The 13282-nt window shown below is 46.4% G+C and overlaps 1 protein-coding gene across 1 annotated transcript in view; it reads right to left on the bottom strand.

The window, feature by feature from the left end:
* nrn1la (neuritin 1-like a) overlaps window positions 1-13282 on the bottom strand; it is a 34699-nt gene that overhangs the window by 20083 nt on the left and 1334 nt on the right. The gene's annotated exons all lie outside the window — the stretch shown is intronic.

Below are 13282 nucleotides of genomic sequence, written 5' to 3'. Positions count from 1 at the left end.
AACCAACCTGCATGTTCCGATTCAGCCCATTGATTGGTTGGGTTGTTTGCTCCATGTCCACCCCTGGACCCACCAGTCCTGCGGACCAGGCCCTGAGCGCTGAGCTGAATGCTTAAACACTCTCTGGATCCACAGAGGATCAAGGGAGGGGGGGGGGGGGAGTCGTTCATATCGCTATAGCTTAACTTCTAAGCATCGGTGCATGGCCAATTACAGAGACTGACTGCCAAAGCTTTATTGCTTGTTGACAAAAAAATGAAATGCGTTGGTTTAATACAACAGCGTGTGTCCCAGCAGAGGGACAGAGCAGACAGACAGCTGGAAAGACAGACAGCTGGACAGACAGACGGTTGGACAGAGAGACCGCCATCCTTGGCTAAATTGAGGCCCCTTCTCGGGCTTACCCTATTGGATCTCTCTGAAGACCAGCGTTTCATTAAGCATGCTGGCAGGCGACCAAGCAGCCTCCACTACTGTGGTTATGAAAAAGTCTGCACCGTGCGTGTGTGTGTGTGGCACAGAACAGCACTGCGTGTGTGTGTGTGTGTGTGTGTGTGTGTGTGTGTGTGTGTGTGGCACAGCACCGTTCGTGTGTTTGTGTGTGTGTTTGTGTGTGGCATAGCACTGTGTGTGTACGTGTGTGTGGGTGTGTTGCACAGCACTGTGAGTGTGTGTGTTTGGCACAGCACCGTTTGTGTGTGTCTGTGTGTGTGTGGCACAGCATTGTGTGTGTGTGTGTTTGTGTGTGTGGCACAGCATTGTGTGTGAGTGTGTGTGTGTGTGTGTGTGTGTGTGTGTGTGTGTGTGTGTGTGTGTGTGTGTGTGTGTTTGGCACAGCACCGTTCGTGTGTTTGTGTGTGTGTTTGGCATAGCACTGTGTGTGTGCGTGTGTGTGTTGCACAGCACTGTGAGTGTGTGTGTTTGGCACAGCACCGTTTGTGTGTGTCTGTGTGTGGCACAGCAGTGTGTGTGTGTGTGTGTGTGTGTGTGTGTGTGTGTGTGTGTGTGTGTGTGTGTGTGTGTGTGTGTGTGTGTGTGTGTGTGTGTGTGTGTGTGTGGCACACTGAGCCTGGTGTGTCCCAGCCTGAAGCTTCCGCCGCAGAATTTCAACTGTTTGGAAAAGTATGTCTGGATTTAGGCTGAATATGAATGAGCCTTGCTCATGTGCTGCTGAACTGTGGCAGCAGCACACGTGAAAACATCATCCTGAAGGATACGTGGCACACAGGCACACGTCACACGCACACACACACGCGCGCGCAAGCGAGTACAGACAAATACCTGGTTGCACGCACGCACACACTCAAGACACACATCTAACAGTGGCAGCCCTGGGAACCTTGGCAATTGATGCACTTATCTAAGAAAAAGAAAAAGGAGAGAAAAAGCAACAGAGTGAGATGAGGCCGAGAGACAAGAGGGAGAGAGAGAGATTGAGTTAAAACTAACTTAAGACATGAAAGGCTCTGGGGAAGGTTGGGCATACCGACTGCAGGGGGAGAGCCTTCATACCCATCAGCCCACAGAGAGAGAGAGAGAGAGAGAGAGAGAGAGAGAGAGAGAGAGAGAGAGAGAGAGAGAGAGAGAGAGAGAGAGAGACAGCCAGACAGACAGAGAAACGCAATACATTTACATTGGACAGTGCCGCCCATGGGATGCTAAGAGAAAGAGTGAGTGAGTGAGTGAGTGAGTGAGTGAGTGAGTGAGTGAGTGAGTGAGTGAGTGAGTGAGTGAGTGAGTGAGTGAGTGCAGGGATTAAAGTGAAAAAAAATCTTCTGACTGAAATTTTATTCGCGCTACAGCCAAGTCACGTGCAGTGTGTGAAACATGTTCCAGGTTAGGTTACTTGACACCTGCATATCACACAAAAACACGCACCTGGTTGTTGAATTTTTTTGCACCATGAACCGTAAGGCTTGCCATCGTTCCCCGTTTCCGTCAGCCATGCCCATCTCCATTTATTTTTTTGTGTTTTATCAATATCCGATACATCAGAGCCGTCAATCATTATAAGGGAGTTCATACAACACTAACACAACAAAGAGACGTAAGATGTGGCGCGAAAATGGTGTGTATATATATATACATTTGTATATAATATATTTAATATATATTTAATATATAATCGGGATGTACATTAAAATGCTTGTGTTTTCAGTCAATTTTAACAGTAGACCTTTTAAATACTCACTATATAATTTGACAATTTTACCGGCGTTGACGTATGACGAGATAATACACGCGTGTATTATGTCCATGTTCGAAACTGCATACTACCGTACTGCCGACTACATACTGCGCAGTATGTACTGTATACTGCATACTGAATGTGGGATTCAGTATGCAGTATACAGCAGACCGACTGCACCGCAGTATACAGTATGCAAGTTTCCCAGAATGCATTTCACGGCAGCGGTAGCGGTAAAGCTGCTAAAAGCTGTTTTAATTCTCGCTTCAGTGCTGTTAATACATCACTTTCTTAAGTTTTAATATTTTTTTATGCGAGAAAGTACCTATTTAGATCCTTAATATGCGATTAGTTTATCCAAATGACGCCTGTTTGTAAATTTGTCCCGACGTTATCGGAGATGTGAAAAAAAACTCCTCGGATCTACATTGATCTCACAAGTGGCCTCTGTGAACTTCAAATGACGGAAATCCGTCGTAGCGACGGAGAACTTTAATCCATGGAGTGAGTGAGTGAGAGAGAGAGAGAGAGAGAGAGAGAGAGGCGACACCTTGAAAAGGAAAAGGAAGAGAATAAGGAAGAAAGTGGAGGCGGTTATGCAGGATGGAGAGAAGGTCAAAGAGAGGACAAAGTGTGACGGGGGAGGTAGAGAAGTGATGGAGAGGAAGTGACATCAGTGGTGAGGAGAAGGCATGTTGTTGGAGCCATGACTTATTTTATATGTTTCTGTTAAGGCAGATTTGTCATTCATTATCACATTCATATAATTGTTTATATTGACATGCTATTCAGAATGATTTTTGGAAGACTCTTAATTGTAAGCGCTTAGCACCTGGGAAGGTATCACATGGTGTGGAATTAGAGGGAGACCATAAACCATATAAAACAGTGTAACATGGCATAAGTTTTTCTTTTTGCGCAAAGAATAACTTTTACGCCTCAGTTGCTTCTGTCGCTTTGGTTGGAACATCGTGTAAATGTGACAACAGAAGTCTCGACGGGCGGTAACATCCTGCCAGCCCGGTTGAACATGAGACGGAGGAGGTGTGGAGAGAATGGTCTTGAAAGAGATGGGGGCTAATGTGAAGAGCAGGAGATGAGGGGGAGATGGGGGGGGGGGGGCTGAATGTAGAGGATGGGTTTCATGCAGAGAGGGTGAAGAATGACACACACTGGAGTTTAAGGAAAACGTTGGGAATTTTCAGCCTGGACCCTATCGTCTGATTTGGGACTCAGGGACTAATGCAGACTACTACCTTTGGAGTTTGTCCAGTTGAGCACACCGCCACAGCCTTAGTCCCTGTGCTGCGTCAATGTATATCATCCAAGAGCGGTTTTTCCACTGGCTCGGATATTCTAACATTATGGAAAGAATCCCTATAGAGAAATGTAACTTTATATAAAACGTTTATCTTGCCTTTGCAACGATGACAGTTGGTATTGTGTCCCACCAAGGCCTGCTACAGGACAAGCCTCCTGAGAGTTCAGTTGGTACTGTGTCCCACCAAGGCCTGCTACAGGACAAGCCTCCTGAGAGCCGAGTTGTTGTTGCAGGGAGAGACGCGTGGAGATGTGAGTGAGAGATGGAGAGAGGAGAGCTTCTTGTGTTGGACTGCAGAAAGTGTAGCTTATTGTTAGGATTTAGGATTTTGTTGAAGGAGAGGAGAAAAGAGAAGGAGGTTGTAATGAAAAGAGGGACATATCCTGCAGCACAACAATGAGATTTCAGAGCGAGACTTGAGAGCTTTCAGAGCGAGCCATGGTTGGACCCAATAACAAACAGACTCAAGTGAAGAGTTTTACATCTTTTTACATAAAGAAAGAGTTTTACATCTCTGTAGGGATATTTTCGATAATGTACGCCGTCACTAATAATAACATTCTTATCCAGTCAGTGATAGAAGCCAGCACTTTAAGAGGCCGTCCATTGACAGGCGCCCTAAAGGATGACACTGCAGAAGGTGTACTAACATTATGGCTGCAGCGTTCTCACTTGATACTGGACAGCTTTATAGAGTTGTCACATTACTCCCTTAGACCCAAAATGATCGCAAAATACGGTCAAGGCTGGGAAGTCCTGAAGTTATCCTTTATTACAAGTTTTAGAAAATGGGCAATTACATGGTACAGGTCGATCGGTCACACACACACACACACGCACACACGCACACACGCACGCGCACACGCACACACACTCAAAGTGTTCATTACTATAAGTGTACTCTGCTCTAATTCTACTCTGATCTAAGTGTACTCTACTCAAAGTGTACCTAAGTGTACTGTACTCTAAGTCTACTGTACTCTAAGTGGACTCTACTCTACGTGGACGCTAGTCCAAGTGCACTCTACTCTAAGTGCACTCTACTCTAAGTGGACTCGACTCTAACTGGACTCGACTCAAAGTTTACACTTCTCTAAGTGCGCCTTACTCTGAGTGTGCTCTACTCTCTAAGTTTGCTCTACTCTAAGTGCGCTCTACTCTAAGTGCAATATACTCAAAGTGTACTCTGCTCCAAGTGTGCAGCTGTCACTTGCCTCTGTTCCGAACTAAGAGGGATACCGTGGGGATCTCACTGCTAAAGGTAGCCAGTGAACTGGATCCAGTGTACAAAAGAAACACACCAGGAGAGAAAGAGAGCAACAGCACAGCAACGAGCAACACTTTCAGAACAATGCTTTCAATATCCAAAACAAGGTGACGCACCCAACGTCGTCGCACACACACACACACACACACACACACACACACACACACACACACACACACACACACACACACACACACACACACACACACACACACACACACACACACACACACACGCACACACCCCAGCCTTCGCCTCTCCTATCCTCCCTAGATGTTTAGCCTGCGCTGGGAGGGGACAGAGTAGTGAGTCAGAGAGATGCACGTCCATATCAGCCGAACCTCAGCGGTGGCTGGTTCGCTATAGCACACGCGTGCTGATGTCATGCCCTTGAGCAAACTACTTCATCTCTGAACGCCCACTCCCCCCCCCCCCCCCCCTTCCCCCTGAGGCTCGGTGTGTCTGCTGTCATGCCAGCACCAGATGGGTCAATGAAGTGGCTGCTCCCCGCGATGGAAATGGATCTGACCGAGGAGGCTATTAACAAACACACATGCACCCACAACCACACAGACACACACACACACACACACACACACACACACACACACACACACACGCGGGGGCTACCGTTGACGGAGGCCACAACAGACACCAGTTGGTACATTATTCAACCTAAAAGCTTGTTAAAGACAGAGCCCTAATGAAAGATTTACGGGTGCATAAAAGAATTGAAACAACCCCAGATTAGTTATCCTCCCTTATGTAAAACAATGAGACACTGGCAAGGGAGGTGGAGGAAGAGGTGGTTAAAGAGAGAGAGAGAGAGAGAGAGAGTGACTGAACAAACAAGCGAGAGAGCGAGAGATATTTGGCAGGTTCGCTAAACGCTGGACAACCGCCTAAAACAGGCGACATCTCTCCCGTTGCTCGTGGCAGCCCTGACTACTGCAGTCAGTAGCCTCAGGGGGGTTATTGTTTTTATTCAACGAAGCTATAGAGAGAGAGAGCGAGAGAGAGAGAGAGAGAGAGAGAGAGAGAGAGAGAGAGACTCATGGGTTGATAGCTCACTCAGTTCCTCAGAAAGGAAAAGCCACCAAGAACCCTTCTCAACACCAGAACCCCAGAATGCTCCAAGCTGGAGGAACCTAGCCATGACAGGTCCAGGCTCTATCAGCTCCTCACCCCAGCCCAACCTATCTGGTCTTGGACACGTCCTACTCCTCAGTGTGCTCAGTCTATCCCGGCAGAGGGACAAGGGAGAGCAGTCCATTAAAGAGAAAAACTCTCCCTCTCTTTCTCCAGACCTCCCGGGATCATGGCTTCTGATGCCTGAACCCATCCTGCATGACGCGGGCCCCCCTGAGACCCCAAGGTCAGGGCACAGTGATGCTACACAGAGTAGCAGTTGTGGTCCACACACAGTGGAAAAGGCACTTTCCTTAGAATTTAAAAGGCAGCATGTTAACTGCACTATTTTTGTTACTTAAGCGATATGTGATATTGCTTTTATGCAACAGTTGCAACAATTGCAACAAAACATCTAAGCATGGATAAATGTTTAAACTTAATAAATGTGAAAAAGACACTTTAATGTCTCCATTTTTCATTCTGTCTTGCAAAGCAGACTGGAGCAGATCATGAGGATCCTTTGCACACCTATAGATTGAAGCAGAAATCATTATGAATCAAATCACTTTGAATCGAAAATCGATTTTGATTCGAATCGTAGCCCCAAAAATTGGAATCGAATCGTGAGATAGTAAAAGATTCCCACCCCTACTACACACTGTGGAAGAGGGGGAGTGCTCAGTGGGTATCCTGTAGAGTTCAGAGAGCCATTACCCATGCTGCCATGACATGTGTGTGTGTGTGTGTGTGTGTGTGTGTGTGTGTGTGTGTGTGTGTGTGTGTGTGTCACATACCCATACAGGATGCAGAGTGAGACTCACACAATTCCAGAACTTTGACACATACCGTATGTGACAAAGCCCTGGTTAATGCCTGTGTGTGGCTTGTGTGTGTGTGTGTGTGTGTGTGTGTGTGTGTGTGTATGCCTGTGTGTGGGTTGTGTTTGTGTGTGTGCCTGGTTTAATGCGTCTGTTTTGTGTTGCCTGATTGTGTGTGTGTGTGTGTGTGTGTGTGTGTGTGTGTGTGTGTGTGTGTGTGTGTGTGTGTGTGTGTGTGTGTGTGTGTGTGTGTGTGCGCGTGTGTGCGTGTGTGTGTAATGCCTTTGAGTGGGATGTGTGTGTGTGTGTATTTTCCGGAGCAGAGAGGTGCTAACAGTGATAAGTTGCAGCAGCGACGGCAGGTGCTCAAGTCAATAAATGCTCATTAACTCAAGTGGGGGGGTCAGCCGCTGCGTCCCGCACAATATACCTCCTCCTCCGTCTCCTTCACAGGGAGCCCGGCCTGCGCCGCCGCGCGGGTGCGTCTGTGAACTAATGGATGCTACTCGTGTGTGTGTCTGCACGCGTGTGGTAATGGATAGTTTGTGTGTGTGTGCGGTAATGTATGCTACGTGTGGTGTTTGTGTGTACACAGTGTTCGTTTATTTGCTTGCATGTATGTTTATGTATAGTGCCTCTGTAAACATATCACAGCATTCTATGCCAGCCTGGGTGTGGTTGAGGCACATGTGTGGTCGGGGTGGTAGTATATCTGTTTGTGTGGGAGATTCCCCCTACTCTTGGGTGGGGGTGTAACGGTACACTGAGGTCACGGTTCGGTTCATGCCTCTGTTCAGACATCACGGTTCGGTACGAGTTCGGTACAATGAAGGGAAAAGTAAATGCAGAAGGCAATTATGGTTATTGTGCATGTATCAGGTTGTACCACCTAGTGTCCTACAGTCTCTCCCCTGAGCTAGCTGCAACAGCCTGAACTGTGTAATCTAAGATGTAAACAGTAAACAATAAGTAGCCCACATCATCTCCAGACTCCACCCGTAACTTGTAAACAAATAAGACAATCAGTTATAAAACTGAAAATGCAGCATGTCTTATTTATGAATGTGCAAAGTACACAGAATTACAGCCACTACGAGCCAGTCCCACAATGAGCTTTCCTTGCCATTTCTAGAGGCGGGTCAAGGAGGAGGGTGGGGGTGTGGCCCTGAGCAGCTTGCGGCCACGGTACCATGCGCTTGTGTTTATGGCTGTATGCAATGGCGAGGCCACACAGCCTTTGGCCGTGTTCTGTAAATATTCTAGAACAATCCGAGTGCTCCAGCAAGAGCGCTGGAGCGCTCCATATCTAAATAATATATCATATTATACATGGATATCTATATCATAATATATATATATATTCTCACGGCCAAAAGCTGTGAGAGCGCTTCCAGGCAATATTATGAATCTCAATCCACTGCGTCGGGTTCTCCGACGTCTCTGGTTCTTCCACTTCCAAAACAATCTGAAGTAGACTGAACCGCGACATGGAGGAGAAAGGGATTGTTGCCAGCGATTGTTGACCGCGATTGTCTCCGGCCGGAGCCCGCTGCCCGCTGCCGAGGCGGTGGTGCCTCGAAAGCGGAAAGCGGGCAGCGGGCTCCTGGGCTGCGGCGGGAGACAATCCCGAGCAACAATCCCTTTCTCCTACATGTCGCGGTTCATGTAGTCAAAGTGTAGCTGCAGTGTAGTTGTCCCTGAAGAACTTCCGTATCTAACATTAATTCCGCATTACATTAATTAATCCGCACGCCAGTTTTATTTAATTGTAAACCCTGTATTCTCCGTGTAAATCCATGCACCGAACGGCGACGTCCGTACCGATTCGGTTCAATACGAATACATGTATCGTTACACCCCTACTCTTGGGCATGTGTTGACATTTGTTGATCAAACTTCATACCAGGCAAACTTTGTAGATCTCTAGCTTGGGTAACCTCTGTCCTGCTCTATCTTGGTTAACCTCTGGCCTGTGATCTAAAGCTCTTACAATGAATATCAAGTAATGCATTCTACACATGCACTTTCTGTCACTATGAACCAGCCACTAATTTTCTTTTTATCTCCTGGTTTATCAATGTTCTATTGTCTCTATCCTTCTCTTTGGCCACTCCCTTTAATAGAGTGAAATGCATGTGACTGCCTTTCAGAATATCAGTCTGCCAAGCAGAAATAGAAAGGATATAGGTTTAAACAGGCAGCTAAAAAATTCGTTATCTGAACTGACCTTCAGTACCGACCTGTAATCTATTTGTGTGTGTAGGGGGGTTTGTGTGTGTGTGTGTCCTTGTGTGTATGTATAAATATTTATGGCGGAGTCTGGGGATACAGAATATGAATACATAGACATAAACACAAAAACACATATGCATATATACACACACACACATACACATTACTCTATACCTTTTATTTTTTTCCAGCAAAATAATTCCAGCATCTCAGGAACACACATTACAAACGCAACTCTGTGTGATAGAAACAACACTACAAGACTAACACAATGTCACATGATAAACACAATGCTACAAGACGAACACAACGCTACAAGACAAACATAATGCTACATCATAAACAAAAAGCTGCAATCAAACACAAAGGGACAAGAAAAAGACAACACCTGAAGAAAAACACAATGCTACATGTCCAACATAGTGCTACATGATAAACTCAACGCAACATGAAAACCTTAATGCTACATGATAAAGAGTTGAGGAGAGGGGAGGTTGCAGTAGAGAGGAGAAACATTGAGTGAAGAGGAGGGGAGACGACATGAGAAAATAGAAGAACAGAGAGAGAGAGAGAGAGAGTGAGCGGACGTAATGGGGGGGGGGGGGGGGGGGGAGAATGAGACAGGATCAGTGGCGTAGCTTAGTTGTGCTAGGCCCCCCCCCCCGACCCCCACCCCTCTCTGTCCAGGGTTAACCATGGACAGAGACTTAGCATCCCTAGATCCATGGGTGGATTACTGCACGGGCACACCGGGCACATGCCCAGGGGCCCATGGGCTCAGGGGGGCCCTTGGGCTCAGGGGGGCCTTGGGCCCCCCTGAGCCGCCCCACAAGTTACTAACAGTGGGGCCCAGGGCCCCACAAGTTACTAACTTTAATGTTGCATTGTCGAAGCAATCAGTAGAGAAATGCAAAAATCCAAGCGAAAACAGCAATAGTAGGCCTATTACTACTGAGTAAATAAATTAATAAAAAGATCAATAGGGGGCACTATTTCAGTTTTTGAATTTGAGACCGGTCACGAACAAGTCACTGTCATTTAAACATGGAGCAACGGCGAACTCAGTGGAGCGTTGAAGCAATGAATTTATTCAGTTCAGATCAACAAGCCTGGAGATGATGCAACCTCAAAAGGACTGCTACGAATTATACTCGATTGTGGACTGCAATCTATGTTTCCAAATGTGTATGTAGCGCTACGGCTTTTTCTGACTCTGCCCGTCAGTAATTGCGAAGGGGAGCGGACATTCTCTCTTCTGTCCAGGATAAAAAATGAACTGAGGACGAAAATGTCACAAAAACACACTTTCTCTCATGGCAATTGAGAGCGACCTTACCAATGCACTGGACTTTGATGATATCGTGGAGGATTTCGCACGGAACAGAGCCCGGAAAAAATGCATTTCATAGGTGAAATGCATTACTGTCAATTAATGTAGGGAACTGTTCGTATTGAGTTGCTTTAAGTCATTTTTATTTGTGGTTGAAAGCGGTGCATTCGAAATTCGTTCAAATCGCCAAAAATTGCATAAATTATATATTATTTTATCCTGTTTTGGTTAAATAAAGATGCATTTATTTGTATAATTATTGTGAGGTTTCCTTTCCTGTGCTACATATCCTGCTGAGATGCAGGTATAGGCCAATGACTTATTATCGCCAATAAGTGTGTGTGTATTCTGGGTGCGTGTGTTTATGTTGGAAGGGGGGGGGGGCTGCGGAGTCCACGTGCCCGATATGTCATAATCCGTCTATGCCTAGATCACACGTCAAAATCACGGAAACATTATTAGGATCACGTACACTGTATTTGCAACACACTGCCTACTATCAAAAACAAAACATAAATACTCCATTCAGCTGACCACACAACTACATTTCCCAAACAGCACAACTATGGCCTAATCAAAATGGCCAATGGTAACATACTCCTACATGGCACAGCGGCCATAACCAATAATAAAATAACAACTGCTCTTACCCGTTCAGAAGTTAACTCTGCGTGCCTTCTGTTCAGCAAACTTGTTGATAATAGAGGTGAAATCCAATTTCCTTGCTCTTTCATTCTCGATTGAGAGTATGGTCAATACACTCAATCGCTACTGTGCCATGGCGCTCCTTAGAGAAGTCTTTATCAATTTGAGCTTGGAAAATGACCGCTCTGCCGTGGCTACTGTCACTGGTATGGTGAGGTACAGGAAAAATGCTGTGCAAACATTTCGAATTGCGCGCCAGGTCTTTCTTCTCTTTACGTTTTTTAGTACCACTTTTTAGCTTGCAAAACATTGCAATGGTATGGCTTAGCTTTTAACAATATGTTAGAGTTGGAGATACTAGCTGTGTTCGAAGTCGTTCGCTACACTCACTCACTATTCCCTATATAGTGTTCATGATATAGTGCACTATATAGGGAACGAACAAACGAGGATTCGGACACTACGCTGAACATTTGTAAACGTCATGTGCGTCAGTAAATGCGCCGGGTATTTGTGTGACGCAGACAGATGGGCCCACATCGTAAACAATCCGGGCACTCACGAGGAAAGCTGGAGGTTGGATTGATGTTGAATGTTACATTTCCTTGTTCAAGTTTTTTTTAATTAATTTTGAATGTTACATTTTCTATGTTAGATTCCAAATAAATTGTTGACGTTTCTAAACGAAGACAGAGACTCCATCATTAAATGTATTCGTTTTCGCGATTAATCAGCTTCTTCTTCTCCTTCGGAAAAACACGACCGCATTGCATTGTGGTATACGGGAGTATCATGTAGGGACGTCGTATGTACACTCAAAACATCACAGTGATTGATCGAACAGATTTCCCAGCAGGCCCTATTCTTTTGTAAATGTTGAAACTAAAAGAAAATAAATTAAATAGCCTTAGTGCGATTGTATATACTTTTTTATTCCTGGCCAAAATATCACTACTGTAACCAAATTACATACATTAAGGCAGAGGATAAAATATATAAGCCACCCTGACTGTGATGTTATGAGAGAAGAGAGTCTATATAATGCGGGCGCTAGGCGAGGCCCACGCGGCCGGGCCCCGCCCCGGAAGCCCCGGCCCAAGCTACGCCCCTGGACAGGATGTGTTAGAGACAGTGAGACAGGATGTGGGGGAGACAGTGAGACAGGATGTGGTAGGGACAGTGAGACAGGATGTGGTATGGACAGTGAGACAGGATGTGGTAGGGACAGTGAGACAGGATGTGGTAGGGACAGTGAGACAGGATGTGGGGGAGACAGTGAGACAGGATGTGGTAGGGACAGTGGGACAGGATGTGGTAGGGACAGTGAGACAGGATGTGGGGGAGACAGTGAGAGGGGATGTGGGGGAGACAGTGAGACAGGATGTGGTAGGGACAGTGAGACAGGATGTGGTAGGGACAGTGAGACAGGATGTGGTAGGGACAGTGGGACAGGATGTGGGGGAGACAGTGAGACAGGATGTGGGGGAGACAGTGAGACAGGATGTGGTAGGGACAGTGGGACAGGATGTGGTAGGGACAGTGAGACAGGATGTGGGGGAGACAGTGAGACAGGAAGTGGTAGGGACAGTGGGACAGGATGTGGTAGGGACAGTGAGACAGGATGTGGGGGAGACAGTGGGACCAGCCCAGCGAAGGAGGGAATGAGCAGAGTGATGTAGAGATAAAAACATCTCTTACATATGGCGGGCTGCCGATGTGATATTTTGAACACATCTGTCATGGCAGGTGTTTTGCCGGGAAGAGCTAAAGATAGCCATGGTGATGAGTTTTTGCCTGTGTGTGTGTGTGTGTGTGTGTGTGTGTGTGTTTGGGAGCATGATGGGAGTTCCATAACGTAGAGCCGTGCTTTCTTCGTCTGTAATGAAGAGCCACTGGGTGGGGGGTGGGGGGGAGAAAGAGAGCAAGAGAGAGAGAAAAAAAGGGGGTAGAAGAAGCAGCTCACAAAATTGCTGAGGCGATTTTCAACAAGTGTGGTGAACGAAATTTAATGAGGAATCTCCTACTTTCCATAGCTGTGCTTTGTCTACACTACACTTGCTGAAGCAGAACTTGCAGAGAGAAGGAAGACTGGAAGACTAGTTTAGGAACCGCTCCAGAGGAGTACAATTAGAGATCAAATGTATCCCCCCTTCCTGCCCGATAATGCGCCTGAAACGACTTGTCCACTGAGTATCTTGTAGTTTGGGAAGCAGAAAGATGAGCTCTATGACTCAACTCCTGGACGCTGAAGCTCAGCGTTTGCATGACCGTTCAGATTTAAGTGGAAGTCTCTAGGCTGGACCCAAATCCCACAGAGATACAGGACTCATGAAGCAATGCTGGACCACAC

Source organism: Gadus macrocephalus, chromosome 9 (assembly GCF_031168955.1).
Source record: "Gadus macrocephalus chromosome 9, ASM3116895v1".
NCBI lineage: Eukaryota > Metazoa > Chordata > Actinopteri > Gadiformes > Gadidae > Gadus > Gadus macrocephalus.
Note: the sequence above shows the minus strand (reverse complement) of the source record. Positions and strands in the feature narration are given on the sequence as shown.